General features: G+C 41.8%; 1 protein-coding gene across 1 annotated transcript in view; it reads left to right on the top strand.

Annotated features, from left to right (window-relative positions):
- Window positions 1-16,405, top strand: part of SACS (sacsin molecular chaperone) — a 1,519,772-nt gene that overhangs the window by 894,239 nt on the left and 609,128 nt on the right. The gene's annotated exons all lie outside the window — the stretch shown is intronic.

Here is a 16,405-nt window from a genome sequence, read left to right as displayed (position 1 = left end):
AAGACCATAAATTTAAATATATGGTTATAGATTGTGTAATGCATGATATTAGGGGTGGGCCTGAGGTTAGAAGAAGTGGAGTTATTCTGGCAAATAAATTTAAATGCATACAAATATCCTGGATTGAATGACTCCTGTTCAATTAAGTGCCTTTTGAAGCTTAAGAGCTTAGTTAAGTAGAGTAGAATGGCCTGTAGTTACATTCTTGTTTGATATTAGTACTTCAGTGATAAAGTTTTAAAGTTTAAAGTTTATCAGCTTGCTTGTTTTTAAGTTTATCAGCTTGCTTGTTTTTATCTTGTTTCACATACGTTTGTCAATGAATATTGTTATATATATATATATATATATATATATATATATATATATATATGGTTTAATTATTGTGTCATATCAGCTGTATTTGTTTAAATTGCAGTTTTTTCATGCACGTTCTTGTGAGTTCCTGAATGGGATTTGTTGGGTGGGTATTGTGTAATCTATTAATTATTCAGTATTGTTTAGTAAGCTTTAATGTGGTGAAATGTTTTAAAAAGGCGTATTCTGGTTTTTCTTTTATCTGAAGAAGTTTGAACTTGTTTTTAAATGAAAAGCGCTTTATTAAATTGTCACGCTTTCAATACTGGTGTCCCGGAGTCTCTTTCGTTTTTAGTAGTTTCTGTTGTTTTTTTTGTTGGTTTATGTTGTAACCTGTTTGATGAAGTAACAGTCTATATTGATGTGATAGTACCTTGTTTTGGATTGCCCAGGAACCTGTTCACAGACATGTAAGAGATTACCACTTGTGAATATTTTTCTTTGTGCTTCTGCATTTGCCTATGGTAGGGAAAATGGGTATGAAAAAGTTTGGTATTTAAATGATTTAGATCTTGGTTAAAGGAGATGGTTCATATTATGACATATAGCTGACTTCAGTGAAAAACATTTTGTGTTAACCAGGCAAAAGATACCAGCACATACCCAAATTGTTGGAAGCATTTCTTCCATGCTAACAAATATAAAATGGTCAGAAAACTTCATCCACAAAAGACCAAAATAAATTACTACTTTTCTTCTGGGGTAAGCAAGTAGACAACTTTTGGAAAATAGACTGTCAATTTTCCTTGGCAATAGCCCTTTGCGAGTTAATGTAGTTGCTGGAAGTGAATTCCACTTTTGCATTTTGCCACAGTGTTTAACACTCCTTCCGAAGGTGGTATAATTCTTTATTCTGTTTATAATTCAGGTTAGGATTAGGATTGAAAAGGGTCTGTCAGCCAGTCCACTTACACGGTTATCAAACTGAAAATAATATGTAAACAAACAGCCACCACGGACTCCAGGAACTACCGCCCCATTAGCCTGATGAGCCTGGTCTGCTAGGCCATGGAACGTATCATCATGGAACTTATAAACAAAGACATTGGTAATTTCCAAACTCTGGACCCCACCCAGTTCGGGTTTGTAAAAGGCAGATCATGTCTCCTAAACCTGATAGACTTCTTTGAAGCAGTCACCAAAGCCGGAGATAAGGGTAAGGTCGTTTACACAGCCTATCTAGATCTTGACAAGGCTTTCGACACCATCCCCCACTCTGGAATTATAGATAAACTCACTAAACTAGGTATAAATCCCTATGTCACAAGATGGGTTGCCAACTGGCTCACTGACAGAACCCACACTGTGAAAGTAGCAGACTCCAAATCTGACTTCAGACCAGTGACAAGTGGAGTACCGCAGGGTTCAGTCCTGGGTCCACTCCTGTTTGATATCTACTTCTCTGAAGTACAGGCTAACACAGAAGGTCTTTGGCTAACGAAGTTCGCAGATGTCTGCAAACTAGGAGCAATAATCGAAACTCCTAACGATGTGGACATCCTACAAAAGGGCCTCACTGAGACAGATGCCTGGTGTCAATGCCATGGCCTCAAGCTCAATGCCAAAAAGTGCATTGTCATCCCCTTTGGTAAAAATTCTGTACCCATGAACTACAACATAGGCGCTAGTATACTTAACACCGAAAGTGTGATAAGAGACCTTGGGATACAGGTGAACAGTAGTCTCTCCTTTGATAATTGCATTGCCACAGTAGTCAGGAAATCCTTCTACGTGGCACACCTCATCACAAAAGGTTTCACATCCAGAAAAAAAGAGGTAATTGCTCCCCTCTACTCATCACTCATTAGACCCATTATAGAGTACAACGCCGCTTTTAGTATGTACCTCACAAGACATCTACAACAACTGGAAAGGCTGGAGAAATACCTCACAAAGAGGATTACTGGCCTCAAACAGATGCCCTATGCAGACCGTCTCAAAAAACTCCAGCTTTACTCCGTCGCATATCGCCTACTCAGAGGTGATCTCTGCCTAACATACAAAGCTATGTCAAACCCAGAGCTGTTGGACATGCTCCACTTAAAGAAATCACTATCCCTCCGAGCTAAATGGTGTAGGGACCTAAACCTTGTCACCACAATAAACAAACATGCCGGAGAGATAGATTCCTGTCCCAGAGTCTTCTCATACTCTGGAATAAACTACCTATCTATGTCAAACAAAGCTCCTCATTAACACTCTTCAAGAAAAGTCTTGATGATTGGATGGGAAATAGGAAATTCACCCCGGGGATCACTTCTGTGGCTCTGCTCGACAGTGGCACATGAAAATAATTTTCTTGGGTGGCAAAAGCCAGGTTACCTTTTTGGCTGGGCTTGTATAGGCCCCAGGGCCGGTAGCCTAGTACCTACCTATGAACCTATGAATAAGTAATGGGAATGTTACCATAGAGAGTGCAGCACAAATCTGTGTGTTGTTTTCATTATTTATTAAAATACATGATTAAATATTTATTTACAGGTACCATGTTATGTGTGTACAGGAAAAGCCGAAAGAAGAAGATTATTGGTACTCTTACAAGATATAAAACACAGTAGGGGTATTCAGAAAGGAAAAATAGCACAGTGTGTAAAGCTAAACTGTGCAGTAAGTGTTGTCATGCAGGGCATGTGCACTTCAGAGATATCTATAGCACAGTCATGTTAGTATGAAAATCTATTCAGTCCGTAGTATATTCTGATGACCTTATAATGACATTCAAATGACATGGACTATGGACATTCACTTGTCAATAAACTGATTTTTTTTTATCTCCATATATATTCTGTATGCTGCATGGACATTTTTTTATATTGATGAATCAGAGGTATATAATAGGCATACAGTTCAAAAGACTATTGAGAAGCATAGCCTGCTAAGCCTGAGAGCTGTTGAATGCGTTTAGCTGCATGATCAAGGAGCACCTTGCAATATACCCCGTGGAAGATTTATGATTTCACAGCTATTCATCCAGTGTATTTTTTAATACAGCCAATGTGTTGAATTGCTTGACATATACAGGAAGTTTCTTCCGTAAGTATCGATTTCCTTTGAATAGGAATCTCTTTGCCACCGTGTTCTGTTTTTGTGTCAGTGAAGATTACAGTATTTGGTGTGAGGGTTCATGGTGGTGGGTATTTTGCATGGCTGTATGAGGTCATCCAGGATAGAATAGACAATGTACCCTACTGATGGACAACACTCTGTGTGCTGAAGAATGGCATACAGTACAAGAAGTGCACATGTCAACAATGCCTTTCAATCCTTGATATAAGTATCACCATGAATAGTAGGTAACAATAAGGTTTATGGAAAGGTATACAGCTTAGCAACTTTTCTAGCCTCTATGTAAATGTCATTGTCATGGAGATGAACACAAATTTTACACGTTATACCTTTTGTACCACAGTAATCGCAGGTAATATCAGCATGTTCCAGAAAGTGATGTATATAAGACTGGTGTTTCCATTAACATGGAAGAGCAGCAGCAAGATAGCAGGTGATCAAGCATGCAGGAACATACAAACATACAACAAAATGTATTGTTGGAAGGTGCAGTTTGTGTCTAACAGCTAACAACAATCATTGCATGATTTGATTACCGTGATGCTTTTTTGAAAATGTAACTTCATGGTATGATGTGGACCGTACTTCCATTTTGATGGAGACAAGCGTCAAGGCATACAACATTGTAGCCTATGCCTTCTGTACTCCTTTTTTACCCAAAGAGCTTGTCTCATCTCAGATGGCCAGGGGCAGAATGTATTGTTACTATTGTGACAAAAGAGGGTTGTTTTAATTTGCTGCTGCTTACCCCCACCTCAGCTACTGAAGTCTTGAATAGGATTTATTCAGAATTGTCATTTCAAATATTCCCAAGTATATATTAGGTCTTCTAAAAGTGGAAAACCAAGAACCCCAGAATTTTGATAAACTGTGTTGCAGTGGGCATGCTCTGATGGGACTCAATCAGCTGGAGAAGGAGATGCTGTTGTATACATATGGGGATATCTAGATACCAGCCCACCTTAGCCATCACCAGGCATCATGCCGGTCAGCAGGTAACATTGGAACCCATCTGGACCACTCTCAGAGGAGCATCTTCCTCCATCCTTATGAGATGTGACAATAGAAGCTACAAAGAAGATCTCCAGGTCACATTCCACACCTGCAAGTCACAGTCCCACACGCATTGTCCATTTCAGGCCTTGGTGGTCACTGCTTCACTTCAGCCTGTACCACAGCTGTCCCTGGAGAAAAAGAAGATAAACAGCAAAAAAAAAAAAACAACAGATTAGTACACTTGTGGAAGACCAGTACATACAAATATAACAATACAGATTACTGTAGCCTGCACTTAGATCATCACCTGGAGAGTCTGTCATGTCTCCTTAGGCTGCTTCATTCAGTTCTTCTTCTTCTGTCATAGTAAAACACAACACACATTCATCATCACTTTTCATGCCTGAAAACGCATGTCAATCATTAACCATCAATAATCAGTCAATAACAGGTGATGCTGTGAAAAATACAGGGCTAAACCATGTACAGAATTCTTACCGCAGTAAGATGACTCCCTCTCCCTAACCTTAGCCTGCCAGCAAATCCAGCTGTCACATCCACAGTGCCTGCACTGATCACCAGAGTGAATGATGCCAGTCCTGGCAAGCTGCTGCTAGGCCTCAATTGTACAGAGATGGCCTTAGTACTCAAGACTTGGCCTTGCCACCTAGAACCTCCTCCATAATGAGGTCCAAAATCAACTAATTCTAAAAGTTTTCAAATCAGCATTAAAGAAACACCTAACTGAACATTTTAAGTACTGTGATTCAAACCTCTGAACTGTCCTATCCAAATTTTCATAGAATGTCCACATTTTTGACAACTACTTTGTCTGTGGTTTTCAAGTAAGTCCTTGAGGATTGAAGTCACTAAATGACAGAGTTTTGTTTCAGACTTCATATCCTTCAGAAAATATGTTGCTACTTTTAATTTTGCTACCACCAGTCCCTAAATGGTATGTGACATCTGTCATTTCATCCTTTGTGTAGCAAGATTCTGTCTAGTTGCCCCCAGCCTTGCACCATTACCCCAGTCTTAGCCTTAGCTGTGGCTATTTCAACTCCCCCAAAGAAATAGGTTCCTATTACGTGATCGAAGTTTTGAAACTTCGAACATAATGAAGTCGAACCCTTATGTTCGAAGTTTCAAAACTTCGAACACGTAAAAAAGAAAAAAACAAAACTCCCTTTACTGCACTGTAGTGCGATCTCGGAGTTGGTATATTTAAAGAGCAGGGGGTGTGAGGGGTGCAGGGGAGCTTGCCCCCCTGCTTACAACAGTTAGTTATGTTTTTTATTTATTTATTTTTTTTACGTATTCGAACTTTTACAAGTTCAAACATATGGTTTCGACTATATAGTGTTTGAACTTGTAAAAGTTTGACTACGTAATAGGAACCCAAGAAATGCTGTCATGTGAAATGAGGGAAACTGATTATAAAGGTAGATGAACTGAGAGGCTGCCCAGCTAGATAGAATTTTGTAAACTATTCTATGTCCTTGTAAGTATTATGATCCACAGTCTGGCTTCACAAATGTAAGAAAACTGTGTTATATGCTGAGCTTCAAAAATGTAACCACAGTACACCCTACAGGAAGAAAGCTGATAAGTAAAGAATTTTACAACTGTGTGTGATCTCAAGCTAAGGAGACAGGATGTCTGCAGCTGGAAATTCGTTGTATTGTTTTAAGACAGAGATAATTACTGGGTTTCACATGTAAAAAGTCTTTTATTCCTGTGACTTCCCGGCAGCTGCAGATCACAAAGAAATGTTGAATTTTGAGTTCTGTTAGCCTGGGAACTAAATCAGAAGTGACAAGAATGATGTCATCATAAGAAGTGGTTCTGGCCCAGAAATTGTAGTTATTGGCAGTTTGGCCATCTCTTTCAACTTTCAGATTTAAAAGCCTGCATTTGCACTTGTTTCCCCCTTTCCTGTAACTAGTCTAGTCCAGATACAGATTTGCTGTATCCAGGACTGTTTGTAAGCTCCTGAGGCCCCCAAGCCTTTCTGTGTTGGAGGGAAGCCTGCTAGCTTATCAGTGGCAGTGGTAAGCAGTAGGTAACCTATCTACCACATAAGGAGTGGTTTCTGGCCCGGAAATAATTGTTATTGGCCATTTGAGCAAATTTTCCATCTCTTTCAACTTTCTGATTTAAAAATCCACATTTGCACTGGTTTCTTTCCTGTAACTAGTCTAGTTCAGATACAGATTATTAGTTTTAGCACTTGAATTTGCTTATCCGTGCTCAGCACTTGTTCAGAACTACTTGTAAGCACTAAATAAGCTACAAATTACTACAACACTCAACCTTCCTCATTACCTAGAGGAAAACAGTTTTTGTACTTACTTTCCTCAGTTGCTTAGAGAAAAACAGCTCTTGTCCTCACTTGTCTAGAGGAAAATATTTTTTTTATTCAGGCATGTCAAATGGGTCAGCTCCCAGTGTTCTCTCCTGTCTATCTGATGAATTTGGGCATCTTGGGGCAATGTAGCAATTGCCTCATGTACATATACAACCCTCTCCTCCTACCACCCAACACTACAACCTGTGAGATGCACTTATCTAGCCAAACTGGAGGTACAGCTCTCTCCAAACAAGACTGAACTTGACAGTCAAGAGGAGAAGGTAAACACTTGCACCACACTACACTCATCACATAGTCCCACTAAACCTACACCACCAAACTCAACACAAAAACATTTGTGGAGGCTCTCAATAATAATCTGCCCAAGCAGCAGAGACCTCCAAAGCAGAAACTCAAGCAACCGCCACCCCCCAACACAATCCAAATAACACATAGCCCACAGAATCAGTGTGTCACTTAACCACCGCCCATAAGTGACTCTATAGTCAGGCACACTGATGTCCCACTCACTGGGATAAACAAGGAGAAGGTTACTGTCAGTTGCAAGGATCTGCCACATAACCCACACACTCAGGTCAATCCACAACAAGTACAAATATAACTCTGTCATTGTCCATGTTGGTGTGAATGACCTGAGACATACCTCCCTGGACTACATGGAGAGACATGGAAGAGCTCTCTGATCTTGTAGCCCAGGCAAGTATGACCCTATCCCTGAGTAGCATCCTGCCATCACCCAGAATGTTACCGCAGTACAAGGGCAAAATGATAGACTTCAACAATTGGCTAAGCTTCTGGTGTCATTCTAAGGGGATCCAGTGTCTGTCTGCCTGGGATGAAATGATCGACAGACCACGATGCTTTGCCAGAGATGGCCTGCACCTGTCACCCCTGGGATTCCGGATACTGGCTAAGGTTCTTGCCGCCCTTATAGTGCCTTTTTTAGGTAAGGTTCAAATGACAAATTCACCACCATAACAGGAACAGGCAAGCAAAAACTGAGAGTAATGCTACTCAGTGCTAGAATTCTAAATTTCAAAATGCACTCCCTCGAGGCACTCCTTAAAATGGAGAACATCGATATATGTGCAGTGACTGAGACCTGGTTCAAGGCTCCAGAGAGCACCCCTACATGAATAGGCTATAACGCATACCACACTTTTTGGCCGTCTAACCTGCACCGGAACACCAAAGGCGGCGGAGGTGTGTCCATATTCATTAAGGATATCCACACCTCCAGGCTAGTTGCTCAGCATAATGCATCCGAGGTTATCCAAGTGCAACTAACTCTGGGCAAAACTGCAATCCAAATTGTAGCTTGCTACAGATCCCTCACCATGCCCCAGGATTTCCACTCCTCTTTTCTTGATATTCTGGAAAATATTAGGGTTCAACCCAACACCGTAATAATAGGCGATTTCAACTACCCCACCATTAACTGGGAAAACTACTCGTAACAACTCCTTTGCGCAACGCTTTCTGAAATTCATAAATTCCAATGCCCTGGATCAACTTATCCACACTCCCACCAGGGACAACAATATCCTAGACTTAGTCATTACCAACATGAGTGACTGGTGTTCCACACCTGAATTCAACTATTCATTGGTCAGATCCGACCATAAGCTAATTACCTTAGATATCCACATCCCGCTCTCACCCCCCCCATTAAGGAAACCGCGGTAAAAAATTTCTCCAAAGCCAACTTCATGCTTCTTAAGACAGAAGAGACAAACTTCATGACACCCATGCAGATGGACAATACAGTTACGACTGCTGAATCCTACACGGATGCGCTCTAGAAGCATTTACACGAGTGCATGGATTGTGCTATCTCAAACAGAACCAAGACGCTACCCTCCAGAAAAAGGAAGCCAATCTGGTGGTCCCCTGCCATAAACAAACTCTACAACAGAGGGAAGAAATGTTGCAAAAGAGAGTAAAATCCCATGAGTGGAGGAGTTCCCTGGTCAGTTTCAGTAAGAAGCTGAGATCCCTTATAAGATCATCCAAAGCTAGCTACGAAAACAAAATCGCCACTGATTCTAGGGACAACCACAAAGCATTCTACAGCTATGTCAAGAATCTCAATAGCAACACCCAGATCTGCTCTGAGTTACAGCACAGTGGCATGAAAATTACAGAACCAAATGATATTGCCAACATCCTGGCAGATAGGTTCAGTGCTAACTTTACCCCCCTCTCACCCCCTAAAGGGCCCATATCTATACAGTAAGAATGCAGAGTCCCTGTAATGACAACTATGCAGGTAAAAGCTGCACTCTTTAAAGCCAAAAACACAGCATCCATGGGGCTGGACAACATCCCATGCTGCGTTTTACACGAACTTCAGAACCTACTGGCTCCCCACCTAAGCACCATGTTCAGGCATAGTCGCACATCAGTCTTTGTGCCCACTGAATAGCACACAGCAACAGTTATGCCACTCCACAAAGTGGGAGCCACCATTGATCTCGGGAACTATTGCCCTATTAGCCTGACAAGCCTGGTCTGTAAGGCCATGGAACGTATCATCATTGAACGCATAAACAAATACATTGGTGACCTCTAAACTCTGGACCCCACCAAGTTCAGGTTTTTGAAAGGCAGATCATGCCTCCTGAACCTGATCGATGACTTTGAGGCAGTCACTAAAGTCATAGACAAGGGTAAGGTGGTTCACACAGCCTATCTTGACATCGCCAAGGCTTTCAACACCATCCCCCATTCTGGAATTATAGCTAAACTCACTAAACTAGGTGTAAATCCCTACGTCACAAGATGGGTTGCCAACTGGCTCACCGACAGAACCCACACTGTAAAAGTTGCAGACTCCAAATCTGACTTCAAACCAGTCATAAGTGGAGTACCACAGAGTTCAGTCTTGGGACCTCTTCTGTTTGGTATCTACTTCTCTGAAGTACAGGCTAACACAGAAGGCCTTTGGCTAACGAAGTTTGCAGATGACTGCAAACTAGGAACCATAGTTGAATCCCCAAATGATGTGGACATACTAAAGAAGGGCCTCACTGAGACTGATGTCTGGTTTCAGAGCCATGGCCTCAAGCTCAGTGCCAAAAAGTGCATTGTCATCCCCTTTGGTAAAAACTCTGTACCCATGAACTACCACATAGGCGGCAGTCTACTTAACACCGAATGTGTGATAAGAGACCTTGGGACCCAGGTGGACAAGTAATCTCTCCTTTGATAATCATATCACCACAGTAGTCATGAAATCCTTCTACGTGAGACACCTCATCACAAAAGGGTTCTCATCCAGGAAAAAGGAAGTCATTGTTCCCCTCTAGTCGACACTCATTAGACCCATTATAGAGTACAACGCCCATTTTGGAATGTACTTCACAAGACATCTGCAGCGGCTGGAAAGGCCACTGAAGTACCTCAAAAAGAGGATTACTGGCCTCAAACAGATGCCCTACACTGACCATCTCAAAAGACTCCAGCTTTACTCCATAGCATATCACCTACTTCGAGGTGATATAAAGCTATGTCAAACCCAGAGCTGTTGGACATGCTACACCTAAAGAAATCCCAATCCCTCCAAGCTACACACTTTAGGGACCTAAACCTTGTCACCACAATAAACAGGACATGCTGGAGGGATAGATTCCTGTCCCAGAGACTTCACTTACTGTGAAACAAGCTATCCATCTATGTCAAGCAAAGCTCCTCATTAGCACTCTTTAAAAAAATCTTGATGAGTGGATGGGAAATAGGAAATACACCCCGGGGATCACTTCTGTGGCTCTTCTCGACAGGGGCTCAGGAAAATAACTTCCTTGGGTGGCGTAAGCCAGGGAACCTTGTTGGCTAGGCTTTCTTTGGTCCTTGGGCTGATAGCCTAGTACCTACATATGAAGCTATGACTCAGCAATAATGTGTATTATCAGTTTAAGGACGGTCTCAGAAAGAAAGAAGTGCATTTTGTATTTTGTTGTGAAGCTGAACTCATCAGCACTTGCTTTGCTCTGTAAGTAGGATTTAGATCTTAGTATTTCTCTTAGATAGATAGGAATATAGCCAGAATAGTGTAGATGTTTTCTATATTTATGTGAGACTATCCTGCAATGTTGTTTTAAAGTATTTCCTGTGATTTCTGAACTCTGTATTGTCACTGTGTTGATTTAATGAGTATTGTCTTGTTTTATTATTAAATATTTTTAAACCTTTTAACTGTGACTGTTTTGTGTAGAGATATTTAAGCTCTTAGAGTACTTGCATGCATTTGGTTATACTGTACAAGCCATTCCAGTAACCTTAGCCCTGGGTCACACTTACTATTTGTGATAACAGTAACATTACACAGTGGAATTGGTCCCCTTGGGAAGGGCCTAATTAGTAGCTAATAAGTAGTGGTTGGAGGCAGTGATTTCTACCTTATAGTCTGGGCAGAAGGGGGCATAGGTAGTGAAACCTGTGCCAGCCTTCCCCAGGAGTAGTGAGTGTGTTTGTATATGAATCAAATGTCAAGGTGTGTGTGTGTGTGTGTGTCAGCTACACAAAGCACTGGTTGGAAAGAGAGAGTGCTGGAGGTTTTGGCTCGACCACTCGGCTGAGATCTGAATCCTGTAGCTGTGCCAGTGGTTTGTCTTATTGGGGATCTGGAGAGAAGGGAGAAACCAGCCCCAGACTGACTGTGATGTCTGTGTGCTGTTAAGGGAAATTGTACTTTACTGTGTGTGTACTTGTTATCCTTCCAATGTGGACACCCCTCACTGATGTTAGTGGTGAGGATTTGAGGCTCCTTGATTATTGTGTCAGTGCACAGGCGTCACACAGACCATATGAAAAACAGTTGCCAGTGAGGGAAAGAAAAGGATGTGTCAGCAGTCATGAAGCAAAACAAACAGAAGAAAATACAGTTGCCTAGGCTGGGATAATCATTCCATAATAAAGTTTTACAAAAAAACAAGCACATGCTTAAGAATATGTAATTTCAGTGCTGCAAAGGCTACAGATCTGAGTGTGACTAGATAGCATCTCTGGCTGAGGCTGAACCAGTCTTTCAACTAATCTAATCGCCTATGGGTGGGGGGAAGGAAAATAGAAAAGAACAAACTGTAAATTCTTTGCACTTTCTATAATATCCCTCCCCACTAAAGTTTGTGAACTCTGACCTGCAGTGTGCTAACAAGCTTCTCTGAAAACCCTGCCTCTGTTTGAACATGTGACTTAACACAGCACTAAAATGTAAACAAAGCCCCCTAGCAAGAAACTGATTTTAAAAATGGTATAGTGCCCCTTTAAGTAACCCTAGTGTGGAAGCAGACCATACTCGTAGTAAGTGTAAGAGTTCAGTATTGACTGCACAAATAACCACCCCTATCAGGTGTACAGTACCCATGTCAGAATGGCACAGTTATGACATGTCTATGAACCTGAATCCAACACTGCAGCCATAGTTGGGATGCAGGTGTTGGCAGTAACCTCAAGAGCATTCTACAAAATCAACAACAAACATGACATATTCGGGCACATCCCACGGTGTTACAGCTTATGAGCCTTAAGACACACCACCGCACAACCCAGTATTTTGGTCATAGGAAACTCCATTGTGAGCTATACAGATGTCCCACTCACCAGGCTAAGTAAAGAGAAAGTTTGTGGTCATCTGTCAGTCAGAGGCTAGGATCCATCTGATCGCACACACACACTTGAATTGTTGAACCACAAGTAATGGTATGACTCAGTCATAGTCCATGTCGGTGTAAACGACCTAAAACACTCCTCCCTGGACTAAATAGTGACATGACTGAGCTCTCAGAATGTGTCCCAGGCCAGTATAAGCCTATCATTGAGCATCATTCTAACTTCTCTAAGGATGATGCCACTCTGTGAACAGAAAATAATTGATGTTAATATTTGGCTTAGAGTATGGTGGCATTTGAAGGTGTTACAGTATTTGTAAGCCTAGGAGGATATGGTTGACAGACCATACTGATTTGTCAGGGATGGTCTGCACCTGTTCCCCTCTGGGATTTTGAATATTGGCTAAAACCTTTTCCACACTCATACTGTTTTTTTTTAAGCATTACCAGTTTGATTAACCTACTGACATAGCTAATCCAGCCCAGGAAATCTAAGTGTTGCTGCTCAGTGCCTGGCGTCCTAAGAAACTCTACTGTCTGCAAGTTGTCCTCACCCTGGACAGTGTAGCAGTCTGGGTAGTTACTGAGACATAGTTTAAAACCACATAGAATACAACAGCAGTTCAAGGCTACAAAGCCTTCCACACATTTAGACTGTCTACTGCACAGGATGGGGCACAAGGTGCAGGTGACTCTGTTTACATTAACAACACATTCAAGGCTGGGTTCACCAGTGTAATGCACTCTTAATTTTCTTCATGTCCAAATTACCTTTAAGTCCCGGCCATGCTGTATCCTTGCCAGCTGTAGGGTCCCCTCTATGACCCAGGAAAACCATAGCCATGTAAATGTACTGGAGACATTCCCCATTCAACCTAACACCAAATTCATGGATGACTTTAACTTTCCCACTGTAAATTGGGAATGAAACACAACCCGTAACATGTAGGCCCAGACATTTCCGGATTTTGTAAACACAAGCACTTTGATGCCCACTAGGGGCACAAACATCCCTGATCTGTTCCTCACAAACATGGTGGAATATTGCAGTCTCCCTAGTGTAATGTTCGTATTGGTCAGGTCAGACCATGGAGCCGTCTTCTTTGAAATAAAGGTAAAACCAGGGAATTATTTTAAGGCAAATTTCCTACTGCTAAGTGACACCCTAGCAAACCTTCAAGCCCCCCCCCCCCCAACCCTGAGATCACAGCTGCCAATGCAGAATCGGTCACAGAAACCCTGTATAATCATATTAACAGATTCACATGATAAGATGTATAACCAAAAGAAGAAATTCTCTATAAAAATTAGGAGGTGCAATGGTCAGCGAGATACAAAAAAAAATCCCTCATTGACCTAAACAAGCAACTCAGGGGCTAATAAAGTCTATCAAAGCTTAAATTTTAAATAAAATTAGCCTCCAGGCCAAGGACAGTCACAGTGCTTTCTTCAGCTTTGTATGTAACCTCAAACACAATGCAGAACAATGCACCAAATAAATTTTAAATGGTGCCAGCTATACAGAGCCAGAAGATATAGCAAACGTTTTGACCAATAAATTCAGCTCCAACTTTAACACCTCCCCCCACTAAATGCCTCTCAAGAAATACTGCCGTCCCTAACCACACTACCACCGCTATCACTAGAGAGCAGGTATTCAAGGCACTCTCCAAAGGTCAAGAGCACTGCATCAGTGGGTCCAGATAATATCCCAGGAAGCCTTCTTAATAGCAAGAAACATGAACTATTTTGACAGACTTAAAACACTATTTAACCACAGTCTCCAAACATGCTTCATGCCAAACAAATGGAGAACTACAACTGTTATCCCGCTGCAGAAGGGTGAGCCATCCAAGGACTAGGGAGATTTATTGACTCATAAGTTTGACTAGCCTGATATGCAAAGCTATAGAGATAATAATCATGGATGTCCTAAATGATGGCATAGGTAACCTGCAGACATTGGACTCAAATCAGTTTGGGTTTGTCAAGGACAGGTCTTGCAAACTCAACCCGATGGACCTCTTCGAAGTAATACCCTCCAAGATTGCCTGACAATAAATGATGCCAGAATCATAGTCTAAAACTCTGTCCAAAAGTGAATTATAGTATCTTTCAGAAAGACAGCCATCCTGGCAAACTACTACATTGACAAAACACTTCTAAGAGTAAACTCAGTAGTCAGGGATTTGGGAATGCATGTAAGCAGTGACTTGGTATTTGACCATATATGTCCACTGTAGTGAGGAAATCATTGTATGTTGCATAACTTATAAGCATGGGTATAGCATATAGATTCAAACATGTTATTTTTCCATTGTACTGTACTCTCATAGGAGGTTACTAAACTATTGACCCTGAGGCCCTTATAAGCCTAGTCAAGAGTTTAGCCCATGTTTAGACAAATCAGCACCCAATTTCCCTGTCCAGTAGGGACATGGGTGGAATCCCAGGGGTGTATCTTCTGCGTCCCATCCAGTTATCCAGGTTCCGCTTAAAAAGGGGAGAAGAGGTACTCTGCTTGATGTGGAGAGGGAGTCTATTCTGTAGATTAGAGAGTTTCTTTGACACAAATCTGTCCCACCAGCAAGTCTTCTTGATGTTACAGACCAGGTTGAGGCCGCGCATGCGGGTTACTCGAGTGGAGCTTGACTTGCAGATATGCAGCAGTCCCACCAAGGTGGGGTCCATGATCTCCTTGTATGCCAGACAGAGGCACCTCTGAGGAGTGTGTATGAAACTGAGTAAAGGGATAGGGCTTTTAGCCTATCTGTGTAAGGTAGATGTTTGAGGCCCTGGATTCTCCTGGTGAGGAACCTCTGTGGTCTCTCCAGCTGCTGCATGTGCTTTGTAAAGTACATGCCGAAAGGTGCATTGTACTCAATAATGGGCCTTATAAGGGAAGAATACAGGGATGTTATGACCTCCTTGTCCCTGGATGAGATACCCTTACTTATGAAGTGGGCTATGTCGAAGGTTTTCCATACCACGGAAGCAACATGGTGGTGAAAAGTCAGATTGCTATCAGCCTGGGTGCCGAAATCCCTGGGCATAAGACCAGTCATTGAGTTCTGTGCTGGCTTCGCTATTTACCTGGCCAGGCACATGCAACAACTGAAGGTCCCACAAAGATTCTTCACAAAAAGACTACATGGTGTGGAAAAAGTCCTGTGCAGACCATCACAAAACCTTGTCCTTATATTTAGTCTCCTACAGGGTGATGAGAGGCAGCCTATACCTGGCCTAAAAACCATTCTCCAATCCAGCCTTAATGAACCTATTTAATATCTGTGTTCTTCAGTAGTGACCTCTTTTCTTTTTGTATGGAGTTTTTCAGACTTTGTATCCAAGCACAGTACAATTGAATTTGTTACTATGTCTGTCTTGTAATATATGCATTGTATTCAACAGTATATATACTTAGTTGTACTGAATTATTACACTTGGCAACACATAGTCGGTGTTCCATTAGACTGGTAGGCAACAGTTTAAGAATGAGATTAAAAGGGTCAGTAAAAGAAAGGATGTGTTGCCACGATCAGAAAATACCAATATGTAGATATGCATACATAATTATATAACAACTCAATTTTTGGGCACACAAAGACTGTGCTTGTGAGGTTGAAGAAGCACAGAGTGTGAGTTACTTGTCTGTGTAGTGCTGATTCTGTCTTCTGAATACCAGTGAAACCAGATTTGCTTTTCCACTTGCTGCAGCTTAATACCATAATGTCCATCAGTGGCCTTCACTTCCACATCTGACCTGATGTAGGTCATCTAGCAAGGGAACCTGGATGGCTACTTTGGTGCACTATCTCTACTGGGAGTGTAGACTCCCCATCAGTGGAAGTCACTGGGGAGGGGTCCTAATATGTTGCCAGGCAGGAAGTGAAAGGTCTGATGGTGATCATGGTGAACTGACTGCTGGAAACCCACACTGACGGCCTTTAGCATGTACTCATGTAACGGCCAGAGTTACATAGCTACATGTCCCTGCTGGGACCAC

This window comes from Protopterus annectens, chromosome 5.part0 (assembly GCF_019279795.1).
Source record: "Protopterus annectens isolate FY-2018-M chromosome 5.part0, PAN1.0, whole genome shotgun sequence".
NCBI lineage: Eukaryota > Metazoa > Chordata > Ceratodontiformes > Protopteridae > Protopterus > Protopterus annectens.
Note: the sequence above shows the minus strand (reverse complement) of the source record. Positions and strands in the feature narration are given on the sequence as shown.